A 26,151-nucleotide genomic window follows, 5' to 3' on the forward strand; every position below is an offset into this window, starting at 1 on the left:
CTAAGCATTCTGGGCTACAGACAAAGAAAGGTCCTAAGAGAAAATTTCTATAAATGTAGATCTCAGCCACTACAGTTCCCTCCTTCATATGCCACCTCCTCCCAAGCCCCAGTGCCTGTCTGTTTTTAGGTGTTCTTGATGCCTTGAAATAGATTTACATTTTGAACTGAATTTATATTAATTACCTGTGCAGGGGTTGATTCAGTATGAGATAATCCACCATTATCAGATCACCATTTGATTTGTAAAAATAATTCATTTTATTTATATGTCAAGTCCCTGGGCTAATAAGTGCCTGTGAATAAGATATTTCCTTTAAAATTTATAACCAAATTTTATAATTAAATCAAAGTTATGAGTTAAAGTCATTATTAATTATAGCTTAATTGTGTTAACTCTTACGAAAACACACATACATTCTTAAAGACAGAAAACTGTTTCTATGAGGACCAAATAATAAGTAGTGTTTCTTGTGGGAAATTAATAGTTGAGGGAATTCTGACTCTCAACTTTACTCTTAGCATTCTTTTTTATTTTTGAGACAGAGTTTCGCTCTTGTCACCCAGGATGGGGTGCAATGGCACGATCTCAGCTCACTGCAGTCTCTGTCTCCCAGGTTCAAGTGATTCTCCTGAATCTCCTGATTCTCCTGAATCCTCCCGAGTAGCTGGAATTACAGATGCCCAGCACCACGCCTGGCTAATTTTTGTATTTTTAGTAGAGACAGGGTTTTACCATGTTGGCCAGGCTGGTCTCGAACTTCTGACCTCAGGTGATCCACCTGCCTCTGCCTCCCAAAGTACTGGGATTACAGGTGTGAGCCACTGCACACAGCCAGCACACTTTCTACTTTAAGGAGTGTGACGGTTAATTCTACATGCCAATTTGACTATGCTATGGTGTCTGGTTGTTTGGTGAAATGCCACTCTAGATATTGCTGTGAAGACATTTTTCAGATGTGATCAGTATTTACAGTCTTTAAATAGATTGCCCTTCACAATATGAGCAGACTTCATCCAGTCAACTGGAGGCCTTAAGAGCAAATACTGAGGTTTTGGGAAGAAGAAGGAATTTTGTCTCTAGCCTGCCTCTGCTTAAGTTCCAGCCTAAGGGCCTGCCAGCCAGACTTTAGACTTGCCTTTAGAGTTCCTACAATTGACATCTCTCTCTACCTCTATGTATGTCATATCAGTTCTTTTTCTCTGGACAACTTTGACTAATATAAGGATAATCCTTAGCAACTCACATTTTTCAGAAATTGAGAGGCTGATGTTTATTTTTGACAGTTTTTAAACTGTTTCACCATTATTCCATCAATGTCCTCCCAAGTTTTTCATAGACTTAGTGATTACTCTTAGTGAACATTTGTATAACTATAAGCAAAGAAATTACATTAAAAAATTAACTTTTATTGGCACAATTTTTTTTAGACAAATGGAAGGATTTAGAGAACACAGTAATTATTCATTACTTTGTATTTAATTTATATTAAAATGAAATGTTCAAGAAATAAAAGAAATTAATGGATTAAACCTTTCTTTTCATGGAATTTAAAGAATTAGAAGGAAACATGTCAACCTCACAGTTTAACAAAACTTTCCAAATTATCCACAATTTTTGTTTTGTTTTCAGTTAATTTTAATCCCAAATCTACTGTCTCCCATAATCCCAGTCAGTTTGCTTCTAAATACCAAATGAAACAGAAACCAAAGATAATGACATTGATTTAATGTTCTGCCATTTCCTTTGCATGTTTTATCTTTTAAAAAACAAGTTACAAGATGCAAGACTGTAAAATTGTTTACGAGCAACAACATCAAGATTTCAAATTTAGATCTGGAATTAAGTAACACCAGTGGCATTGTGTCTCCTTAGGAGTATAAACCTCCCATTAGCTCAAAACAACTGTTCCAACTCTATCAACTCATATGGCTCTGCAGTGTGTGGCTGTATTTCATACCCTCTTCCAGGCAGGGTGGATAACACACGGTCAGTGTTTGAGCATTGCACAGATCGTAACTTACAGGTAAATTTATCATTTGTGGGTGTATGAAAACCAACAAAAAGAGGAAAGGCTCGTCACTGTTTAGGGGAGAGGTTCTACACAGCATTTGAATGTGAGGCTACCTGCAATGAGTTAATTGAGAGGAGACTACCCATTTATTAGAATGTGGACCACCCCACAGCCGTGTATACACAACCCCCCAAGACTCCCTGTGCTTGAGCATGCGGTGAGGGCCTCACAACGTGTGCAGCAGAGCAGCGGGGCGGTGGCAGCACCTCCTCTTGGGAGCACAGCCACAAAGGCTATTACCTGTGATGTTCCTCCATTGTGTTGCTCTGGAAGGCAGGGCGACCTGATCTGTTATTTCCCAACAAAAGCAAAAAGATTGAGAGTCATTCTTTACAGCTTGAATGGAGAATCGCACAAATGTCCCCTTGCCAGAGAAAAGCAACCAGGAAATTAGCACAGCAGGGATGAACTTTCTATGAACACAGAGCGGGCTACCGGGGAGGCCAGGAATGCTCTGGAAATGGCTGGGTGTGCGGATCACTAGACTAGCCAAGTGTAGTTGTGGTTAGTCTCATTGGAGCTGGAGACTATATCTTATCTCTTTTCTGTTTTTTGATACTTTACTTGTTTTCTTTAAAATCCCTTTATCAGAGTCACCACTAGAAGACCAATAAAGCTTTCAAGATATCTGAGATGAAGAGATAATGTCTGTAAAACAGTAAGGATTGTTCTATGGTGGCATGAAGGTATGTTTTCTGGTAATGGCCATTTTATGAGAGTTGCCTTAATCTAAATGACATGAAGCAAGAGAAAAGGCTGTTGGCTTTTTGTTGGTCATTCCCCAGCCCGTCCCCAGGATCCAGCTGCAAGAACCAAGGAAGGGGGCCAGCCCCCCATTCCGGAATCTGACACTGTAGGATTTCCATTTAGGTAGTATCTACAGGCTTTTCAGAGGTTATGTAATTTTGCAACCCTGCAAAAAATGGTTTTCGAGATGCTAAAGACATATTCTCTAAGAAGGTACATTTTTGTGAGGCTTGTGGGTGGTGGACATCAACAAAAACTGGAAATAATCATGAACAGATGTAAAATACCCCAGGGATTCTTAGACTAACTGGCAAAGTCTTTGCAGATTGCCTGTAGTTTTACAGAGGGCCTGTTATCATGTCTGCCAGCCAAATCTATGAATGCATGTCAGTGTGATCTCAGTGCAACCCATAGTTTGAGGAGGCCTGGAGACATTTAAATTACGTATATTAATAAAACAGATGAATATTTGCTTTTTCCAATTACTTTACTCAGATGATATTAAGTGGAATTCCCGCAATAGCCATGAAACTTAATGTCACTCATCATTGTTTATACATTAACTAAACACACTCGACTGAATAATCTTACACTTGACTTATTTCTATTTATTTTCCTCACTGTTAACAGCTTTCACATTGCTTTCTATTCCTATAACACATAAGAAGAGTTATTTATGAACACACAGTGAAACAAAGAAAACTGCCTATTAGAGTATTCTTGAAAAAAAATTACTGGCCCTAGTAACAATTTCTTTGAATATATATGTTATATTCTTTTGGGGGAATTGGAAGATCTTTATAAATAATAACTTACATTTGTATTACAGTTCTTGTTTTACAGCCCTTCTATAATGTCAATCTCAGTTTATCCTCCTCCTGCAAACTTTAGCATCTGGTTGAGGCAGATCTTACTCTTCAATTCTAATAATCCCCGTGTGCTAAGGGTGGGGCCAGGTGGAGATCACTGAATCCTGGGGAGGGTTTCCCCCATGCTGTTCTTGTGATAGTGAGTGAGTGATTACAAGATCTGATGGTTTCATAAGGGGTTTCTCCCTTTGCATGACACTCATTCTCTCTCCTGCGGTTCTGTGAAGAGGTGCCTTCCGCCACGATTGCAAGTTTCCTGAGGCCTCCCCAACCACGAGAAACTGAGAGTCAGTTAAACCTACATTCTTTATAAATTACCCAGTCTTGGGTATTCCTTCACGGCAGTGTGAGAACAGATTCATACAGTGGTCCTAGGAGGAGTGGCCTCAGAGTCACCTGGGAATGTTAGAAATGTAAATTCTCAGGTCCCACCCTAGATAACTGAATCAAAAACTCTGGGGATGAGGCCCAGAAAACTGTGCTTTATCAAGCTGGCAGTTGATTCAAGTAGGCTGAAGTTTCAGGAACATTGGCCTACAGGAGAAAATGCAAAGGGCTTTCTCAGCAGGCATTCAAAGACCTGCTCATTAGGCCTCTTTGTGGTCTAAAGCCATGTCCTATCATTCTCCTTCTGGCAGCCTATGCCTTCAGGTCACTCAGGTTCATGTTTATTCTATCATCTTTTGCTCTTATCTGTAATGCTTTGCCATGTGTCTCTTGGCGCAACCTGATCTAGTCATCCAGACCCAGCCAATATGTCTCCACCTTGGTGCTCCCACCACACATCATTTATAGACATCAGCCCAGTTCAAAACCACTTTCCTTAGAGCGTGAGAGTTCGTTATTTTCATGTCTTCCTTCCTTTCTAGACTGTGAATTCTCTGAGAAGCAGGATCATGTTTTATAAGCTTGGGTTGCATCAGCAGTGGCTCTCACTGCCTGGCCACGTGGCTTGCAATGCTGTCCTTCGTGCTGTTGTTGAATTACTGAAGGGGAAGGAATTAAACCACCATCAGCTATTGATATTTTTGCAAACCTGCGTGGCCACTCTCACATCAGAAAGCCAAGGGCAGCGCTGACAGAAGGGATCTTGAGGAAAGCATCTTGATGAGAGAAGAGGTTTGGTCAGAGGTGGCCTCTGGGGAGGATGGTTCCAAAAGGAAGCCCTCGGCTTTGGGCTGAGGAGAGCCCGTGAGAGTACTGGACTGCCAGGAGGAAACTGAAAGGCAGGAGCCTGAACTGAAATGGAGGTCAGGAAGCCCCAAAGGCAACGTTGGCCCAGATCATCAAGGAGGCAGTCATGCATAATAGTCAACACTGAGGGAGACAGAGCTTGCAGTCGGACAATCTCAGGTTGAATTCTGTCCGGCACATTACATTTATGAGCAGAGCATGTTAGTCAGCCTTTCTGAATCTCAGAAACCTTTGTAGAGAGTAAGAATACCATACTCACAGCACGCAATAATAGGAGCCATTGTTCATCGGGCATTTCAACGGGTTCTCTTTTTTAATCTTCACAGCCATGCTATGAAATTGGAATTTGGGTCTCCCATTTTACAGCACCAAGAACTTGCCTGGAGTCACATACTGAGGTATAATGTGGGAGAATGGACTTAAGTGGAACCATCAGACTCTAGAGCCTTGGCTATCTAGTGCTATGCTGCATTACCTCCTTAGGGGTCTGTGAAGACTAAGTGAGATATTTATGTAAAGCACCCAGCAAGTGACTACATGAAAGTCACAGTTTTCCTAAGACCAAGTTGGCTTCAAGATGTGGAAAAAATAATCCCGAAACATGGAAAAAAAACCTCTGGAATGGACATCAAATCTCTCCTTTTATCTACTTACTTCCTTTGGCTCTGGGAATCACGTTCTCCTATTTCATTGTTCATTAATACCTTAGCACCTGAAATTAAGCATATTCTTATTTCCAGAAAGAAAACTGCTATTTCAGAGTCTGTGGTCTTCATCCCATTGCTAAGGGTGATGTTTCAAAGAGCACAGTAGTAGCTTCTGGCAGAAATCCTCAGAGCCTTCTGTCTGCACTCCTGAGAAAAAGGGCACGAGAGGAGAGACACAGCCTTTAGGTCTTTTAGGGTTCTGGGAGTGGAATTCTCCACCCTGTTCCTTTGATTCACAAGAAGAATATTTTTCCAAAGAATTCTGGCAGGCTCCTGATATTAAGATGATGCGAAAGTTCTGTGCTAACCTCACAGGGACAGCATCGATTCAGAGAGAGCAAAGTAGGCACATCTCACAGGAGCATTTCCTCCGGAGCTGCTCCGGCTGAAGGATTCACAGAACTCAGAAATCTTTGCCAAGCCTAGAGGTCTTGGGGAGGAATACTGAACAGAAAACCAGGATATTATTCTGTATATTTTCCTGATGAACATGGTGTAGAGGAGAAAAAAAAAATCTTCTTCTACCCATCTTGGGTTCTTCAGTGAGGACCCTGTAAATAAGACCGGTGAAAGACAGCTTAACAAGAGAAAAGCAAACATAAGTTTATGGGCATGTGCATCGTGCATTCACATTAGCACACAGAGACGAACAACTCTAAGGGTGGTTTGAATTTAAGCTAATATAGCACCTTTGCAAAAGGACAAATTTTTTTTTTTTTTTTTAAGAGAAGCAGTGACACTAAGGAAAAGGACTTTGAGCTTCCAGGGGATGCAAATTATGGGAATGTAAATATAGAGGAGAAACTATTGGTAGACAAGGGTTGATTATGTAAGGTTTGTTATGCAGATTCCTCTGTACAGTCTAGATAAGGATCCAGCATTGTCTTTGGTGATTAAGAATCATCCTGCCCTTTCTGGTAGAAAAAGGGAGGGCTGAGAATTTTTCTAGTGTCTGTTTCTTTTCAATTGGCTTTAGCTCAAAATAATTCTTATGGCACCGGTTGGGGTGGTACAGTCTACTCCCTTTGACAGAAAGTGCAGCCCCGCCCAGTTGGCTTTACTGATGAGCTCCTTGTTCCAAAGACTTTCTTTTAGTCACAGAAAAGGAGACAGGAGCAGTGATGGTAGCTGTTGGCAGGCTCGGAGTCAACAAGTGGACTTGATTTCCAAGGCCATGGGTGGCTCTGCATTTCACCAACCTTTCTACTCCCACAGCATGGCTACAGCTGATTTTTCTTCTTGTCTTCAGCTCACTCAGGGCCTGTCTTGCTGGGACAAGTCGTATGTGCACTTTTCTTTGTGCAGAATGAAGACTGGGCCTGTTGCCGGTTGAATTTTGTCCTCCCAAAGAAATGCCCTGAAGTCCTAACCCCCAGAACCTGTAAATGGGGCCTGTTTTGGAAAGAGGGTCTCTGCAGATGAAATCAAATCTTTGGAAAGATGAAGTCATTGGGTGGGCCCAGATCTAATATGAGAAGTGTTTTGATCGAAGAAGGAAATTTGCACAGGGACACACACAGAGAAGAATGTCATGTGGAGCCACAGATACATGAAGGTGAAGGCTGCTGCAAACCAAGAAATAGTTGGTGCTAGGAGAATCCTCCCCTAGAGGCTTTGGAGGGAGCATGGGCTAGCCAATACCTTAATCTTGGACTTCTAGCCTCCAAAACAGTGAAAGACTAAATTTCTGTCATTTAAAGCCACTCAGTTTGTGGTGCTTTGGGGTTGGTTTGCTTGTTTGTTCATTTTGAGCTGGAGTCTTACAACCTCTGACTCCAGAGTTCGAGTGATTCTCCTGCCTCAATCTCTCGAGTAGCTGGGACTACAGACACATGCTGCCATGCCCGGCTAATTTTTTTGTATTTTTTAGTAGAGATGGGTTTTGTCATGTTGGCAAGGCAGGTCTCAAACTCCTGACCTCAAGTGATGACTTGTGTCATGTCCCAAAGTGCTGGGATTACAGGCATGAGCCACCATGGCCGGCCCAGTTTGTGGTGCTTTGTGACATAGCCCTAGGAAATTAATAGGGTTCCGTTGTAGGATGGACAAGCATGCTGCTGCCTGGTGCTCTCAGAGAGTAAAAGGCATTCTGAGTTTCGCAGCCTCTTTCAGAGTCAGGGTGAGGGCAGGGAAGGGAGCATTCTCCTGGAACTCTTGGCAGTTGATAATACCAGAGAGAGTCGTTCCCATCTCATAGTGGTCAGTGAGGGTCGTTGCACTGCTGTTGATCACTGTGTGATCCAGTCCAGCAACACAATCCCAGCGTGGGCACAACTTGCCTGAGTGTAGAGGCTGCCAGCAGTCGTACCTCAGGCTGCAGGCCACTTCTCTGCATGTCCCTTCCTGTGGCTCAGTTTTCATTTAAAGATCCTGTCATGATGGACCACAGGAGTCCAGAGAGGTAGCCTGGCCAGTTACCTTGACAACCTCATGATGTCATGCTGTAAAATGCTTCCTGGCTGCAGAGCTAATGCAATTCTCGATACTGTCGGCTCCTCCCAGCCTGGATGACAGCAGCTAAAGTGAGAGCTTACAGCTCACTTTTAATGATCCCCTTCGTGGCATCTTTAGGGGATATTTGCATTAGCAATGGAAGGTGAGTCTGACTGCTGCTAAGCTGCATGAAATTTTTGCCCAGGGGACCCAAGCCTACTGCTGGCAGATCTGGCTCAGCTGCTGGGAGGCTTTTCTCATCCTCCTTATGCTGTTTTTAGGATTCCCTGCCGCAGTTCAGCAACAAAGAATGAACGTGACCCTCAGTCAAATGGATTCCTGAAAACTTCCCCTCCCTGAACTGGACCCTGATTATCAGAGTATCTTATCCCAACCAGTTTCTTAACAAAGCATTTTCCCTGTCTTCAATCATTCTCACCACCACACCCTTTTAAGATTTTTATCTTTAGGGTTTCGAAAGTATGTTTTTAAAAAGCAAAGGCTCTGGAGTGAAGTCGGCATCAGCACAGGCACACATGAATACCTCGCTTCCCAGCTTCCCAGTGCTTTCTCTCCAGTCCTGCTGAAAAGCACTCCCAGGCAATGTCCTGATAAGTAAGAGAGCAGAGCAGGCAGGCAGCTTTCTCCATGGAGAAAACGCAGCTGCAGTTACTCTTTGACAAAGGCCTAAAGTGGGTGCATGCTCAACTGTGTGTGAGAGATTTCACTTGCCTGTCTCTTTCAATGAGGATGTGAACTCTTCATCTCCCAGCAGCAGGCAAGAGGGAGGATAATCAGGAAGACCCCACACATGGTGACTCTCCAGTACGGGCATTGGAGCCAGCTGCAGTAAGCCCAACAGACAGAGCTAGAGAAGCCGAAACTACAACCTCCTCCTGCAGGATTTCTGTGAGCTGGTACCAAGGGGCCTTCTGCACTGTGGGGGAAGAAGCTACTTCGTGAGGATTCTTTTATCTGTTAACATGGGCAAAAACTTTTGATACACCCTTAGAAACATAACAGCTGCTGGCTGACAGTCTAGATTTCTAGGGTCAGAGGCTCCCCATCATCTTTGAAAGCCATGCTCAGTGTCAAAGCCAGAGAATTTTTTGTTAAGAAGCACTCAGGCCCAGAGAGTATCTTCTGGAAGGTAGAGGTGCAAAGGGGTTCAGAAATCCCCTCCAACACGTGGATGCTGTATTCTAATACCATGCCAACTCCACGGCAGCAACTGCTTCCTAATGCCCACTGCAGTTCTGGCCTTTTTATTATGCCTTCGAAGTGGTGATATCTGGCTAGAAATGGGAGTCTCACAATCTAGAAGACAGGAAAAATATGATAGAAAATCACGAGAGGAAGGCTCAGATCTAGGCATGACACCTACTCTTGCAGCACACAGGGAGACAGGTGTTAGCAGTGTAGGCAAAAGCTGTGCCCTCCAGTGATATCCTTACCCCCTTCTCTCTTTGGGTAACATGCTGATGTGCCTATAGATGAATATGGATCCTTTTTCATCTGATTGAGGGTGTCAGCTTAAACTGTGGCCTCAGGACAGAGTTACATGCTGGAATAACATTTATCTCAGTACATCAGAAGTTGTGATCACTTTTCAATTTTTGTGACAATAATTAATATAAGCATGTTTTATGTCACTTAGAGATTGGCCTTATCATTGAGCGTTGTTGCATGATTTAAGTCACTGCTTTGAATTTTCTTTTATGATCTCTTGTACCAAGTAAAGGCAAATGATATCATAGCATTTGAAAAGGAAAATGCCACAGAGGTTCAAATTGGAAAGGGGGTAGGACAAATGAATCATTTTGGGGCCTACAGAATTTAGGCATGCTGAAATCCAAAGAATTTGTGCTGTGGCAGTCAGTACCATATTTTTGCTGGGAACAGATGTATTATGCAGATTCCATTTTTTGCACAGAAAAACTTGCAACCATTCATCAGCAAAAAGTGCAGCAGTAAAAAAGCAGTGCAGAATTTTCTGTTGATTCTAGCAGTAAGTGGATTAGATATCTATTTAATTCAGATTTCAATAACCCTGCAACGTGAAACTTATCTTCATGTGAACAAACAAGACAGTTGCAGAGTTATCAAGGGAAATCATATTAAAATTTGCATCCAAGAATTGACAAAGTTTTGGATTTTACGAGGCCTGATGCTTTTGAACTAGCCAACAAAGAAAAAGCCATAGTGTGTTTTTTGTGCAACCTATTTATATCAAAAAGGTTTGTATTTAGTTTTGTCTTTTTTTTTTTTGCAAAATAAAATAGTACAAATAATGTACACCTAGTACAAATAATGTACACCCACACTAAAGGTCTGTTGACTTTATTTTTACTTCAAAAGAAATTGTGGAAGATAGCTGTTAAGATGCTTCCCAATAATTTCCACCTTCTGGTATTCATGTCCTGAGTGCCTTGTTCCCACGAGGTATAAATGTTGGTCTGTGTGGCCAATGGAACATTAAAGAAGTGGTCATTTGAAATGAAGTCATAAAAGACAGTGTGACTCTCTCTCTCTCTCCCTCTCTCCAGTCACTCAATCTGGAAAAGCCAGATGCCATGTCATGAAAACCCTTTGGTGTTCTGTGAAGAAGCTCATGTGATGAGGAGCTGAGGGCTCCTGTCACAGCCATGCAAGTGGGCCATCTTGGAAGTGGACCTGCCAGCCCCAGCCTTCTGATGACTGCAGCCCGCTGGCTACAGCTTCCCTGCAATGTCAGGAGATGCTCTGAGCCAGAATCTCCCAGCTAAGCCACTCCTGGTTTCCTGACCCTCAGAGACTGTGAGATAAAAGTCTGCTTTTTTAAGCATCCTGTTTTGGAGGAGTTGTGTAGCAACAGGTTATCTCACAGGGGAGCCTATGCATAACCAGTGACTGAGAAACGCTGTCAAACGTCACTTCCGGAATGGAACCAGTGAGTCAAGTACTAGACGTATTCATTACTTAGTCATGGATGTGGATTTGAATGTATGCTGTAAAAAAAAAAAAAGCTATTTATTGGTCTTGCTTCTTAGCATCAGTTAATTAGTGACATTCACTCCAGTTTGATGTATTGTTTAAAATATACATATCTATATATAAATATACAGGAGCAGATTCAACATCTAATCTTGCCATTTCTTTCTTTTCTTTCTTTCTTTCTTTCTTTTCTTTCTTTCTTTTTCTTTCTTTCTTCTTTCTTTCTTTCCCTCCCTCCCTCCCTCTTTCTTTCTTTCTTTCTTTCTATTTTACTTTTCTTTTGACAGAATCTCACTCTGTCTCCCAGGCTGCAGTGCAGTCGCATGATCTCAGCTCACTGCAGCCTTTATCTCCCGGGTTCAAGTGATTCTCCTGCCTCAGCCTCCTGAGTAGCCGGGATTACAGGTACATGCCACTATGCCCAGCTAACTTTTGTCTTTTTAGTAGAGACTGGATTTCACCATTTTGCCTGGGCTGGTCTCAAACTCCTGAGCTCAATTGATCCACCCACCTCGGTCTCCCAAAGTGCTGGGATTACAGGCATGAGCCACTGTTCCTGGCCGTCAATTCTTATTAGTGTAATAAATCCCTTCATTCAGGGAGTTCATTTTGGCAAGGCGCAAATACCCAGTACTTTTATTTGACCATCTATCCTTTCCTAGCTCTCGTATGATGTAATTACAAAGGAGGATGGCAAATTCCACTTTCACTTTAGCTGAAATGAACAGAGTGTATGTAGCCCTGTTATGTTTGCCATAATGAATCTGGTTTCCTGCTACTGTTTACCTGGGAGCAAACAAAAAAGATGAAACAATACACAACTGACATTCATACTCCGGTTAAAATGTAATTTGATTTGCAATTTGAAAAAGATGTTCACCTCAGTCTTTTAGGAAAAAAAACAGACATTGTTTATCTGATTGCTTATTTGTCCGTCTTCTGCTTAGCACCTGGACGCATTTCAAGAAGTCATGTTGGTATGTGTCAGAAATGGTGAGACTTACAAGATCTCATGACAAAAGCAAAACCAGGGTCCTCACATGTGCTCTCCTGGGGTTCCTTGGCTTCTGGAGTGACGTCCCTTGTCCCTTGTGGTTCCATAGCTACATTCCAGCTGCCATGTCTTCTCCCTTGCTTTGGTCAGTGCCTGTGATGCATCGCAGGTTACTTTGTCTGCAACTCCTCTCCTATGGTTGGGATGAAGCCCTCCTAGCCCTGAGGGCAACCCCCAGTTGCTGCTCGTCTGGATCGTGTCCTGGATGCCGTGCTGCCTCACTGCAGTGATGACACGGCTCTCAAACATGGCCCCAGCCAGATTCTCAGGCGTCCTTGGGTCCCGTCCATGTTACTTGAGAGCATAGATGACCCAGTAAAGCTAAAACACAGGCCTGACTTTGCCAATCAACTAGGTTGATTAGAATAAGGACATGAATAGGGTGGATATGGAACAACTGCAATTCAGTACTCTTCTGTAATTCCAGAAGCCTCCAACTGACTTCAATCCCCTAATGTCAATTATTTAATATGCACACCCCTTTTAGACAAAGCTTAGAGAGGAACAAGTCAGGTCACACATGTCATGGCCTTCTCTCCTCCCTTTCTTCTCTCTGGTTTTTATCCCCTGTATTCCCATATCCTTCTAGTATATAATGCTTTTAGTTGATCCCAACACTGCATGTCATGTTGACTTGCTCCTCTAGCCAGAACTTATCTAGAAAGACACACACACACACACACACACACACACACACACAGAGCAGAATAAGAAAATGAGTAGAATCCTTCAGCAGAGACAATAAAGAAACTTACAGTATTAGTAAGAAGCCATGTTGCTAAAAGTCCCTGTTTTCAGTGTCAGAAGCTAAGCATAATCTCAGTCTTTGCCTGCTCATTCTTTCTGGAACAAATCCCAATTTTCCACGCAGATGGTTGCCTTGGGCTAAGTGGGGTAGAGATCATGAATGTAGAAAGTCAAATTAAAAATTCACATTCATGGTTTTCAAAATATTCCCCATAATTTTATCTGTCTATATTATTTTTCATCATTGGATTTCTGGTTATAGATGTAGATGATAATCTGTGAAATGGAGACAGTCACACATGATTTTAATTCAGCTCTATTCAGTTTGCCTTGTAACTCTCAGAAAAGACTTTGTGCAGCTTCTCTCTGTGACCCACTTTTCACCCACACAAGGAATCCAGTTTCTGCAGGTGCTAGTGTGTCAGTGCATAAAGTTCAGTTGAGCTGATGAGTAACCAAGCAGACTTTGGTGTTCCTGGGCAGCTGGGAGCACCTGCATAATGCATGCAGTGCCTTTAGGAGTACAAGATGTATTTCATAGGGCTGCTCCTTCGGGACACTCAATGAGACTGTAGAGTCTGTGTCTGTGTGCGTTCTGCGTCCCTGCTCATGTCTCCGCAATTATCTTCAGGGGATGAAGTGGGCCCCATCAGGCCCGTAAGTTGTATCTCAGAGAGTTCCTGTAGTGTCAGTGGATTGGTTTTTCCCTCCAGGCACACTCCCACAGAGCCACCTGCCACTGCATGCTCCATGGTGAGCGCCATGCTCAGCAGTTTCCCCCGCAATAACGCATTCTATTACATTTCTTAACTTAAAGTCAGACCTGCCTATGCCTTCCAAATAGAACCAGATTTTTTTCCTCTTGATTTCATGTGATGTCAAATTTTCCGAAACACCATTCAGAAGACAGCCACAGTGCATTTCTGTGTCCCTCTTTAATATCTTTCCTATCAGTTGCTCCAGCTGTAGTTCAAGTCAAGCTCCTAAAGGCTTTTTTTTCTGTCAAAACCCCCAGCAATGTGCTGCCATGCCTGCAGCATCTATCTTTCCCTCCACCTTGGCAGTGAGTAAAAGGCAATACCTCCTGTTCCCCTCTGAAAGCTTTTGTCCTGTGGCAAGAGCCCAGAGAAACTTCTAGAAGCAAATAATTGCCTTATGCTTTCTTACAGATGAGGACTTTGACTTCCTAGGACTGATACCCAATGGGAGTCATCTTTTTGAGGGCAATTTCTTTATAGCACTATGATATAACAACAATAGAGTAAGCCACCGGATATGCCAGGCCAGTGCCCATCATTCCTTGTCATGGATTTTCATTGCTGTGCTTGATAACTTTTTCTGGCTTGACTTACTTCAGCTAAAAGGGGGTATTTTGGGGATAAGGGTGAGGGCTGATGGAGATCTGAGTGTTGAGCAGAAAGAGATGATGACTGTGGATACGAGGGCAGGGCCATTTCTGTTTGACTCCTGAGAAACAGGGACTGTTTAACAAGAGATCTTGGTGACTCATGGCACCCACAGTACTGCATTAAGACCCAGAAGACAGCATCGCACAGAGTTTGGGAGAAGGGCATTCTTTCTCTTTCTGTGCAGCATGCAGTGGTTGCAACCAGAGGGCCCTGGAAATTTTCAGTGGTGGAGGTACTGGCTGTGCCTGCTAGAGTGATAGGGAAACAGAGAGTTCATTTTATAGAATGGCGGCAGTGGCAGAGGCGAGGTGACTACCTCACAAAACCTAAGTGGGGTAGCAACTTAAACTCATCATTTAAGTGGGTGGCAACTTAAATGATGAGTCCAAAAGTAAGACCATTAGTGTGCTTGAGAATTCCTAAAACCAATTGAAGACATGATGAGGGACAGGGGCTGACATAGTAATTATGCTGGTGAGGACTTTCAGGGGCTAAAGTTCAGTACAATTTTTTGCTGAGACTAATTTTGCCGGCAAACTGGAGTGGCATGTGGACATTCAAGATTACACATATTTACAGCAATTATAAATATCATGCAGATAAAACTGCAATGTTAACAGCCTTTTCTCAGTTGGGTATTGCTAAATCCTGCATTCCTAATGGCTTGATTAGCATCTCTCTCCAGATCCCTCTGTTCCTTGGTAGCTCCAGGTCCTGTTTCAACTTTTTCTGCTAATCCACACACTGTGTTGACCAAAAGACTTGGAGCTCATACACTAGAGGTCTCTGCCCATCTCTTGCTTTGATTGCTTAAACTGAATTCCTCCATATAGAAACCTTCCATCTTGTATTGCCTCACACAAATCTTATCATCTGCATTTTTGCTTGCGTTGCTCATGTTTTTAATTCCTAATCTCTAAGATTTAAATACATGGTAGGAAGACTGGGGGGCGTGGCTCTGCTTCTCTCTAAAATAAGCAGACTGATGCTTTCAGCTAAAACATGGTCATGCATTGCATATCCAATGGGGTCTCATAAGATTATAATACCATATTTTTACTATACCTTTTCTACGTTCAGATAGGTTTAGATGCACACATGCTTACCACTGTGTTACAATTGCCTACGATATTCCATATAGTAACATGCTATACAGGTTAGCTTTGGAGCAATAGGCTGTACCATATAGCCTAGGTATGTTGCAGGCTATCCAATCTAGATTTGTGTGAGTACCATCTATGATGTTTGCACAATGACAGAATCACCTAGCAATGCATTTCTCAGAATATGTCTCTGCTGTTAAGTGATGAATGACTGTATCTGTGAATATGTTTCATGGATGCTGGGAAAGATTTTCCTAGACGTCTCTGCTTTTTACGGGGGAAAGATGAACAGCCAGGTTATGAATTCGCTGTAAACATCTACTCTTTTTCCGGAGCCCGTTCATTTGTGGTTGATTCCACATCTCATAAACACTCTCTCCTCTTCCACACTCCCGGGTTATATTGAGGTGGTACGACTTGATTATTTCATCACGCTTTTATATGGATTATACTACAAATGTTCATGGATAATAAAGTACCAATTCCAGGTAGTAGTCAGCTTTACAACTGTCATCTGAGGTAACAGTTTCTCCACAATAGCACTTTAAAACAGAAGTTGGCATTATTGCTTTATTAATGTGATTTGTACGCATTCTAGATAAACTTGATAGGAAAAGGGTTACACTAAACAGGAGCAACAACAAACATTTCCCACTTATCTTCATCATAGAAGTTTTGCTTATAGAAATGGCTGATCGGTAAGTGCAGTTTGGTCATTTTTGCTTCTGTCTTGAAAATTGAATCACATAAGCCATGAAGGTGTCAGGTTGATTTTGCAGCTACTGGATTATTTTAAACAAAAAAAAGGAAACAGCTACAGAATAACTGAATCAGTCTTGCTGTATACACATAGCTCCAGGCCAAAACCTTAGGCGTTTCCTTCATTCTACATTCTTGTTCTAGAAAGACTCCTTGGTTTTTCCAGGCACTGTTTCAGGGTTTTCCCCCCTGTTTCCAAAGTCATTGTGTATTCGAGAGAGGCTTCCTTATCTTTACATTTTGTATTCTGAGACTTCATGTGTAAGCAACATTCTGCCTTTAGAAAAAAATCGGAATGCATTAAGCTTCACTATGTCTCTTTTACAAAGATTCCTGTAAGCTTTGAGATTGTTATTCAGTGAAGTCAAGTGGTAAATCTGTCCTCATCTGTGGTATGTTCAGACTACTGACTGGAACGCTTTTGGCTGACATGAATTAAAAAAGAGCTCCAAAAAATCTATTCAGTTTTACATTCCTTTATTTTCATGGATGTATGAAATTTATTTCAGGATGTTACAATTTTTTTTTTCCAATTCTTTCTTCCCTTGTCAACCGAAGGACACTTCTTTACATCACTCTTTCTGCTGGGGCCAGATCATGACATGTAGCTTTGTTGAACAAATGCCTAAAAACATGTGTCTGACATCTGTCTTTGAAACCTGCAGCAGCCAGGTTTAAAGCTGCCCTCTGAAGAAGGCAGGACAGAAATAGAGCATTTTTTGTTGTTGTCGCATTAATCTTGAGTAACATAACTTTGTTATTAAGAAAAAAATCCTTCTAAAAACCCTATGTTGAATTTATGTCATACGTTTTAACATAGCTGTGACTTTCTAATCACATTTTGAAAAATAGTCCCATCAAAACACACTTGAAAATGATTATGTTTTATTTATAATTTCATTTTGTGGAACCTGGAAGTCATTTTACGAGACAGACAGAACAAAGTCAATTCTTTTTTACTTCTGACGTTTTATTGATGAAATACTTATTAATTAAGAGGCATTTGTGAAATTTGAGAAAGAAAACGATACAATGTCCAATAGTAATAAAAAAGACAGTTGTCCTTATAGTTTCAGGAAGTTTTCTACACTTTACTTTTTGAAATCTTCCATTCATAGAGAGCTCACAGTTGGAAATTCCGAATGTACTTGATATTTCCTCTTTTTTTTGAAGGGGGAAGATTTTCTCACATTTGTAAATGTGACTTTATCCTGCTTCTGGAGAGAAAGGCCATGACCAGAACAAGAGAGCTGTTTTGAGACCTAAAGCAGAGATTCTAAGCTAAAATTTGCAAAACTAAAGGAGCCTGTACCTAAATATGGGAATTGCTTTCTAACTGGTACTGAATTTCACACTATGCTACTTATGTTTCCATTTATTATTATGATTTTTCTTTTTGAGATAAAGGCTCTGAGTTGTGGCTGTCAAAGCAGACAGATAATGGGACTATATCAACAGTACTGGGAACATATCTTGGCCAATACTCCAGGCTACTCATCCAAATTCTATCTAAGGAGCTTGAACAGCTACAGATTTTGCACAACACGACTTGAAATATCAGCTATTCTCTTTCCGTCCCAGAGGCAATCAGACTCTGGCCTGGGCAGAAGCCCCAAAAGAATGCATTAAACATGGGGTTTCTGTACAGCCTAAAATCATGCATGAAAAAAATAGACATTTAAGAGGCTTAGCGATTCTAAGAATGTTGTGATTCAAAAAAGGAGTCCTTGTCTTTGGTTACTATATAGCATGCAGAAATAACTCATTATTTTGAGATTATACAGAGTGTGGTGGGAGAAATGAGTCAATTTTCTGAATGACACAAATAAAAGCCAAACTACTTATAATTTACTATGTGATTTTTTTCTAAGGGTGGGTTGCTCCTAGGACATTTAGGTAGAATTATTCAGAATAGTGGCTTCCATTCTTTACATGACATCTTTGGAGTGCATTTACATAACACATGTATTTGTATATAAAATACATATATACTTGTCCTATATTTATATTTGTCTTATATTTGTCTTATATTACAAAAATACTTGTCTTGTATTTATGACTAAGTTAATTATTACAAAGTGCATATACCTATGTGACCATTTTCTAGGCCAGTACACAGAGTATCTCAAGTACTTGAATGCCCTATTTATTCATATCCCTTTAAGGACACCTGTTAGTTATGAGACACCTTTCAGGATCCTCCAGAGTATACATGCCAGTGCAACTCTCTCCCTGAGCTGCTCCCAGCCAATGACCACACATGGCCTGGACTCTAAAGCATCCCATTTCTGCTCACCACAGAGTCCTGTAATGAACAGTCTGTGCTCTGGGCTCCCTATGGGTCTGGCCAAGATCTTTTCAGAGATGCACCATAGAGTGGGGGGCTTCTGATCAAATTCTTATTCGGTGCCTCTTTTTCCTCATGGCGTCAAATCCGCATTGTGGTTTGAGGCTCACCTACCTGTTCTCGCTCTCCTTTAGCCTTCATGGGCATTTTCTCTAATAAATCTCATGCATTTATAATTCAGCTGTGGTGTCTGCTTCTCGGAGGACCTAAGTAAAACAGTTGGTGCCAGAAAAGCAGTTGGTAAGATGGAGTTAGGGGACCAGGTTGCTTGCCAACTGGCTGGCACGAAAGGCCCTGAGTGGTATGTGGGGCACAGATGGTTCCTGGCACAGAGCAGTGGCCCAACTGCTAAAACTTTCACTGTTAGTAACCTGGGAAAACATCCTGGTGGGAGGGAACTCTCTTACTGCTGCAATGACTCTAGCATTTAAAAGGCATTGAGTGAACAGTGCTAACGGAGAGTGGAATCTGCTACTTATCCGGAAATTGTATTGATCACCTGCAGAGGGATAATGAGGAATCAAAGGTGGTTTATGAAGAGTTAAAGGATGTGTGAGGACCTGAGGGCCTTTTTATAAGCTACCAAAGCTTGTCTTGCAGTAGAAAAGCAGACACAGCTGAACAGCAAGCATAAGGCTAAGTGACAGTTGTAGAGCTCCAGACATTCAAATGCTGAGCCCGGGAAAGTCTGTTACACAAAGGTCAGGGCCCTGAATTTAAACAAACAAACAAACAAATAACTCAAGACCCTGAAATGTGGGTTACATCCCTGAAGACTGTGTATCTGCAGACTTTCCTGCAGCCAACGTGATTGCAGAGATGACCCCCATTCCCACTATGGAAAGACTGCAGAGGCTTCTCCCTTGCAAGGCAGCAGATGCCCTTTTCAGGAATTGTCCCCTCACTTCTCCTGGATGCCAAACCATTCAGTAGAGTTAAATCCCAGTATAATCTGCTGGGATGTGTTGGACATGATAAAGAAAGAAGATACTACATTGCAAAGAAGCTGTAAGAATTAGCTAGCATATACTATTAGCAGCTAAGAAAGTACCTTTGGGACTGGATTTTGAGTGTACTGGATCAAGGGAGCTAGAAAAATTTCCATAAGCAAGAATTTAGAGACTTGGGGGCATTGTTTCGAAACAGAGAATTTAATATCTGGCAAGGTCCCCAGACATGGGACAGCCTCAATGCTAAGGTGAGTCCAAAAGGTTAAAGTGAGTGGTGCCTTTTGCTAATGAAGATGAAATACCTGAGTGCCATTGGCAGATGACAGAGAAAGGGATAAAAAAAAAAAAAAGCCCAGAGTGCTTGAATATACATTGAAGGTATGTGTGAGGCAGAAAGACTCACCCCAGGATTATTTGCATGTAAAGAACCAGGGGCCATTAGCAATGCATGAATGAGAGGAACACCAGCGTCATTAAAGCTCAGGGGAGCCTCTCCTCTGCAGGCAGGTAGGAGAGGGAGGTCGCAGAATCAGATTTGTTACCATTGATGGGATGATCAGACCCTGAAGCAATAGAGACCACCATAGGCCAGAGAGCCACAATGACCATAATGCCTAGAAGATCAGAGGGTCTGCCTAGGGAACACTAATTGCAGGAAGTTGTGAAGATGCTTAAAGGAACACGGTATCCCTAGAGGCAAAGAAGATAGGCAGCCATTATGAAATTTGCTTTACATCTGCAATCAGAAGAGGAAGTAATGAAGAGGTGGAAGGCTGAGGATTGTCATCCTAACAGAAAATCAAGGTCATTTCCATAGGTTTTTGAAGCCAGACTAATTTCTAATTCTGGAACCCACTGATTTAGGAGGAGGCCAGGTCCCTGCGGAGGACACGGCAGTACTGCAGTGAGGATGTACTTCAATACTTCCTGCAGTTCTTTCCCAAAGGCAATCTATTAGTCAGGGCTCTCTAGAGGGACAAAGCTAATAGGATAGATGTATATATAAAGGAGAGTTTTTTAAGGAGTATTGAGTCACACGACCACAAGGTGAGGTCCCACAATAGGCCGTCTGCAACCCGAGGAGCAAGGAAGTCAGCCTGAGTCCTCAAAACTCAAAGGTAGGAAAGCCAGCAGTGCAGCCTCCAGTCTGCAGTGGAAGGCCCAAGAATAGAACGTGGAGTTCGATGTTCGAGGGCAGGAAGCATCCAGCATGAGAGAAAGATGTAGGCTGGAGACTAAGCCAGTCTAGTCCTTCCACATTCTTCTGGCTGTTTCTATTCTGGCCATGCTGGCAGCTGATTAGGTTGTGCCCACCCGAATTGAGGGTGGGTCTGCCTTTTCCTGTCCACTGACCCAAATATGAATCTCCTTTGGCAACACCCTCAAAGACACACCCAGGAACAATACTTCACAACCTATGATCCGATCAAGGTTGGCAGTCAATATTAACCATCACAGACACATATGAACATGTTTTTTGAGGATTGTATATGTGGAAATTTTATATGTAGGAATTATCCAGATATTTTAAGGATTACTGAACAAAGGGTAAAAATGGACATTGTTAACCCAGAGATGCAAAGTGTTATTATGTCTCCTTGTTAGAAAGAATGCATATGCTGGCAGGGTAAAAAGAGAAACTCTGGCTAAAGTCTCACTTGCAATGGGACTATGAGGTCCATAAAACCACTGACAGTGATTTTCCTACTCCCCAAATATACAATTGGCATGATATGCTTGGCAGGGAAAGATGCTGATATTGGGTGATTTGGTCCTGCAGGGTACGATCTATCATATTGGTGAAAGTAAAATGGAAGGCTCTGAAACTGATCCTTGCTCTGGTCAAAATAGCAAATAAAAATCACTATTGCATTCCATGGTGACTGGTAGAGATCAATATTCCCATTAAAATCTAAGAGAGGCAAGGGTGGTGTTCTCTATCATATCTCCATTTAATTCACCTAGTCCACCCTTCTACAGAAGGGTGGATCTCAGAGAATTGCAAGCTCAGCCAGCTAGCAGTCCTGATTGCAGCTGCCATGCTAGATGATATCATTGCTAGAGCAGAATAATAATAATGGAATGTGATAAGGTGCCATTGATTTAGTGAATATGTTCTTCAGCTAATGTGTTCATTAGTGAATGTACGTAGGCTAAAATGCCTTCTCCTTCAGAAACAAGTGCTTACTCACATTGATCCATTAGACTTATGACATCATGCTGATTAGGCAGAAAAAGCAAGAGAAGACTTGAGACCATGGAAGGTCATATGAAACTCAAGATGGTGGAAAATAAATTCTAAGGAGATTCATGAACGTATTATTTTAGCAAAGCTGGCACGGGTCCAAAGTCAAAGTCAAATTGCTACATCTTGTTTCCCCTACTATAAAAAAAAAAGGACATCTGAAAGAACTGCTCAGGTTTTTGAGACAACACATTTCATTCCAAGAAATATTGGTCAGGCCCAGATACCAGGTAACACCTTAGGCTGTCACCTAAGGGACTTTGACTTTGGGACTCAGAGCAGCTTTGACTGGGACTCAGAGCAGGAAAAGACTATACAGCAGATCCAGACTTTGCAGACTGTGCTGCCAATTGTGCCTGGTGATCCAACAGACACTATAGTATTGGAGGTGTCAGTGGTAGAAGAAGATAAATTGTGGAGTTTACAGAAAATTTCCATAGGAACATCACTGTGTAGGCCACTGGGGTTCTGAAGCAATGCTATGCCATCTGAAGTCCACTGCAGGCATCATATGCTTTTCTAGAAATAGCTCCTGGTGTGTTACTGGGCTGTGGTGATGATGTTCTGCTTTAACATAGCACACTGAGTCACAATGGACCTAGAAATACCCATTTTTGAGCTGGGTTATGATTTACCAAACCATAAAGATCTATGAAGTTATAAAGTTGGATGTGCTGAGCAGCATTTCATTATAAGATGGAAAAGGTACTTACGGGTGAGCCTGAGAAGGACCAGGAAGTCTGAGTAAGCTTCATGGACTGGTAACCCAAACATTCCCATGTCTCAAATTATGGTTGCAGTAAATGTATCTTCTTCAGCTTGTTCCAATGGCAGAATAAGGCATCCTTTACAATTAACAGTAGAGGAGAAAATCAACAAAGTTTGGCTTATGGATGGATGCAAGCCAAAAATAGATGGTGATTGCATTACAGCTACTCTCTGTAATGGTTCTTAAAGATAGAGAAAGGGGAGTCTTCTCTTGCAAATGGGAAGAACAGTGAGTAGTGCATCTGGTCATAAACTTTATGAAGGAAGTGGCCTGAAGTTATAAACATTATTGTATCTGTCATGTCTTCTGTGGCCATAAGATCTCATTCTTTGAGCAAATATTGAGAAGTGGAATTGCTAGAACATAGGGAATATTAATGTGTTGTGTCAATAGATATTGCCAAAGTATTTTCCAAAGTACCTATGTATACACACTCCCAAAGCATTGTATGAAAGTGTCTCTTGCTCTACACTCTTCTCAAAATATAGCATTACAAATCTTTTAAATGTTAGCCACTGTAGTGATGTACATTGGTATTTCATTGTGATTTTAATTGGATTTCCCTGATGGCTACTGAGGTTGAATGATACCATATCATATCTATCTATCTATCTATCTATATAGATATAGATAAATAAAATTTGGACATCTGATTTTTCTGGTTTTATATATATATATATATATATATATATATATATATATATATATGAGAAAAATCAGATGTCCAAATTATATATACATGTAGACATACACATATGTAACATAAACACACACACATATACACATGTATATATAATTTGGACATCTGATTTTTTCATGTACTGATCAATTCTCTTGCCTGTTTCAAAAGTTTGCTTTATTCTTTTTTTAGCAATCTTTATATATTCTGGATGTGAGTCATTTTTTAGGTATATGTAATGTAAATAATTTATCACAGTCTGTGACTTGCCTTTCTACTATTTTAATGTATTCTCTTGATGAAGCAAAGTTCTTAATTTTAATGAAGTCTACACTGTAAGTCTTCTTATTGTTAGTGCTTTATGTTTTCTGTTTCAAAAATTTATGCCTACTCCAAACTCCTAAATAGTTCTCTATTTTTTTTCTATAAGTTTTCCTATTTTACTTCATATATTTATATCTGTGATTCATCTCAAACTAATTTTTGCTTATAGTGTGACACAGAAGTGAGGCAGAGGTTATGATTCAGTGTACATCCAGTCAACCCAGCACCATTTATTGAAAAGGTCAAACTTCCTTCACTTAATTGCAGTGGCATCTTTGTTATAGATTAGAGGACTATATATATGGATCTTTCTCTATTCCATTCTTTTATCTGTTGGTCATCGCCTCCAAAGCACAATGATTTTTGTACAAACATAGTTGATTGCATCATTGATGTTGTATTCTGATGCTTTATTAATTTGCTTATTTCGTATATTGATATTGTTGCAAAAGTAATTACTTTTAATGGTAAAACTGCAATTACTTTTGCACCAACCCAAGACTTTATTTGTTGAGTCTTTTGGATATTTTTACATACAGAATTACGTTATCAAAAAATGATCTTTTTTTGTTCTCCTTTCAAATATCTGCAATGTTGATTTCCTTTTCTTACCTTATTACACTGGCTAGGCACTCAAGTATAATACTGATGTGTTTATTTTGTTGCAAACTTCAGGGAGAAAGCAGTAAATATTTACATGCAGGGAGTTTTAAAGATAACGTTGATCAGATTAGCAACTTCCCACTGTTTCCACTTTGGTGAGAAGTATTATTGTTATTATTTTACTGAAACAGACATCATAGAAGCCAGAGAAACCTTACATTAAAGAGAGGACTGGGCCGGGCACGGTGGCTCAAGCCTGTAATCCCAGTACTTTGGGAGGCTGAGGTGGGTGGATCATGAGGTCAGGAAATCGAGACCATCCTGGTCAACATGGTGAAACCCCGTCTCTACTAAAAATACAAAAAATTAGCTGGCATAGTGGCATGTGCCTGTAATCCCACCTACTCAGGAGGCTGAGGCAGGAGAATTGCCTGAACCCAGGAGGCGGAGGTTGCGGTGAGCCGAGATTGCACCATTACACTCCAGCCTGAGTAGCAAGAGCGAAACTCCATCTCATAAAAAAAAAAAAAAAAAAAAAAAAAAAAAGGGACTGAATTTTGCCTAATGCTTTTATCTCTATTTACTAAGAAAATCATGTTTTTCTCCTTTAGTCTAATAATGTGATGAAATATACTGATTGATTTTCTAATGTTAAACCAACTGCATATTCCTGGAATAAACCTTACTTAAGCATGACTATCTTTTTTCTATGTCATTGAATTTGGTTATATCTCATTCAGTGTTGTTGAATAATATTTGTCAAAATTTTATTTCTTTTGTCAGATTTGTTATTGAGGTTATGCTGCCTTATAAACTAGGCTGAAACATATTTCCTCTTTTTCTATTATTTGGAAGGTTTATGTTATGTTGGTATCATTTCTTCTTTAACTATTTGAAAAACACATTGTCCATGAAGCCTAGAGTTGAAATTTTTTTTTTTTCTGGATGGGTAGAGGTGAGAGTTTTAAATTAAAGATCCAATTTACTTGAGAAGTATGGGACTGTTCAAATTTTCTCTTGTTTTGTTGGTTCAGTTTTTTTTTTTTAATTAGTTTGCTTACTTCATTTTAAATTTCAGATATACTGATGTAAAATTACATATAATATACTTTTATTGTTTTTTCAATGAATGTAATATCTCTAATATAGTGTCCTCTTTTTTAGTCAAATTACTGATAAATTACACCTTCTTTTCTTAATCAGCCTTGCTAGAGGATTCCCTGTTTGATTAGTTTTTTCAAAGAATTTGCTTTTGGTTATATTTATTTTTTCTATTGTATTTTTTCACTATTTTATTAATGCATTTCCTTATTCATTTATTCTTATTATGATTCTTCATCCTTATTTTAAAATTTATTTTGCCTTTTTTTCTAAATTTTTGTGGTAGATATTTAGATAATTTTCAACTTGTCTTCTTTTCTCTTAGATATATTTAAAGCTATTCAACTTTAGATGCATAATATAAATTTTGACATGTGATGTTTTTAGTATTATTTAGATTAAATATTTTTAAGCTCTTGTATGATTTTGTCTTTGAATCTGAATGGCTTATTCAGAAGTGAATTGTTTAATTTCCAAAATTTTGCTAGTTTTTTTTTTATTTATTTATCACTTTTTAAATTGGCTTAATTCCTGTGGGTTTAGAGAGCATTCTTGGTATAATTGTAATTTACAGAATTTGTTGAGACTTGCCTTATGACCTAGCTAAGGATTTATTTTGTTAAATATTCTACATACACTTTAAAAGAGTATAGATTCTATAGGTGCTGAATGCAAACTAAATTGAGATTAGATTTGATAAATGTGTTCAAATCTTCTCTATCCTTAGAAAATTTTTTTGCTCTTTAAGTTGCTGAGGGCAATATTAAGATTGCCCATTATAATTTAGAGTATGTCCTTTTCCCTCCAGATACTACCAATATTTATTTAATAATTTTTGTATTATGTTAGTAGCAGCATATACATTTCAAATTATTGTAATTTTCTCTTTCAAATAAAGCTAAATTATCAAATTTGGCTTTATTTCAGGTACAACTTATTAATGGAAAGGTAAAGTTTCAGTTAATAGCACTCTTTAAGTTAATTTTTAACTATTCTATTTTTATTTATTGATTTTTTTGAGACAGAGTTTTGCTCTTGTTACCCAGGCTGAAGTGCAATGGCGC

At 40.3% G+C, this 26,151-nt stretch overlaps 1 long non-coding RNA gene across 2 annotated transcripts in view; it reads left to right on the forward strand.

The window, feature by feature from the left end:
• The first annotated feature begins 2,352 nt into the window (after positions 1–2,352).
• LOC141581661 (uncharacterized) overlaps positions 2,353–26,151 on the forward strand; it is a 57,829-nt gene continuing 34,030 nt past the window's right edge. Inside the window, exons 1-4 of one of the 2 annotated variants that reach the window (XR_012514427.1) lie at positions 2,353–2,760; positions 8,797–8,941; positions 10,571–10,953; positions 11,285–11,402. This is a non-coding gene — a long non-coding RNA (uncharacterized LOC141581661). The remainder of the gene's footprint in view (positions 2,761–8,796; positions 8,942–10,570; positions 10,954–11,284; positions 11,403–26,151) is intronic. The other variant, XR_012514426.1, reaches the window with a different exon arrangement.

Source organism: Saimiri boliviensis, chromosome 16 (genome assembly GCF_048565385.1).
Source record: "Saimiri boliviensis isolate mSaiBol1 chromosome 16, mSaiBol1.pri, whole genome shotgun sequence".
NCBI classification, from domain to species: domain Eukaryota; kingdom Metazoa; phylum Chordata; class Mammalia; order Primates; family Cebidae; genus Saimiri; species Saimiri boliviensis.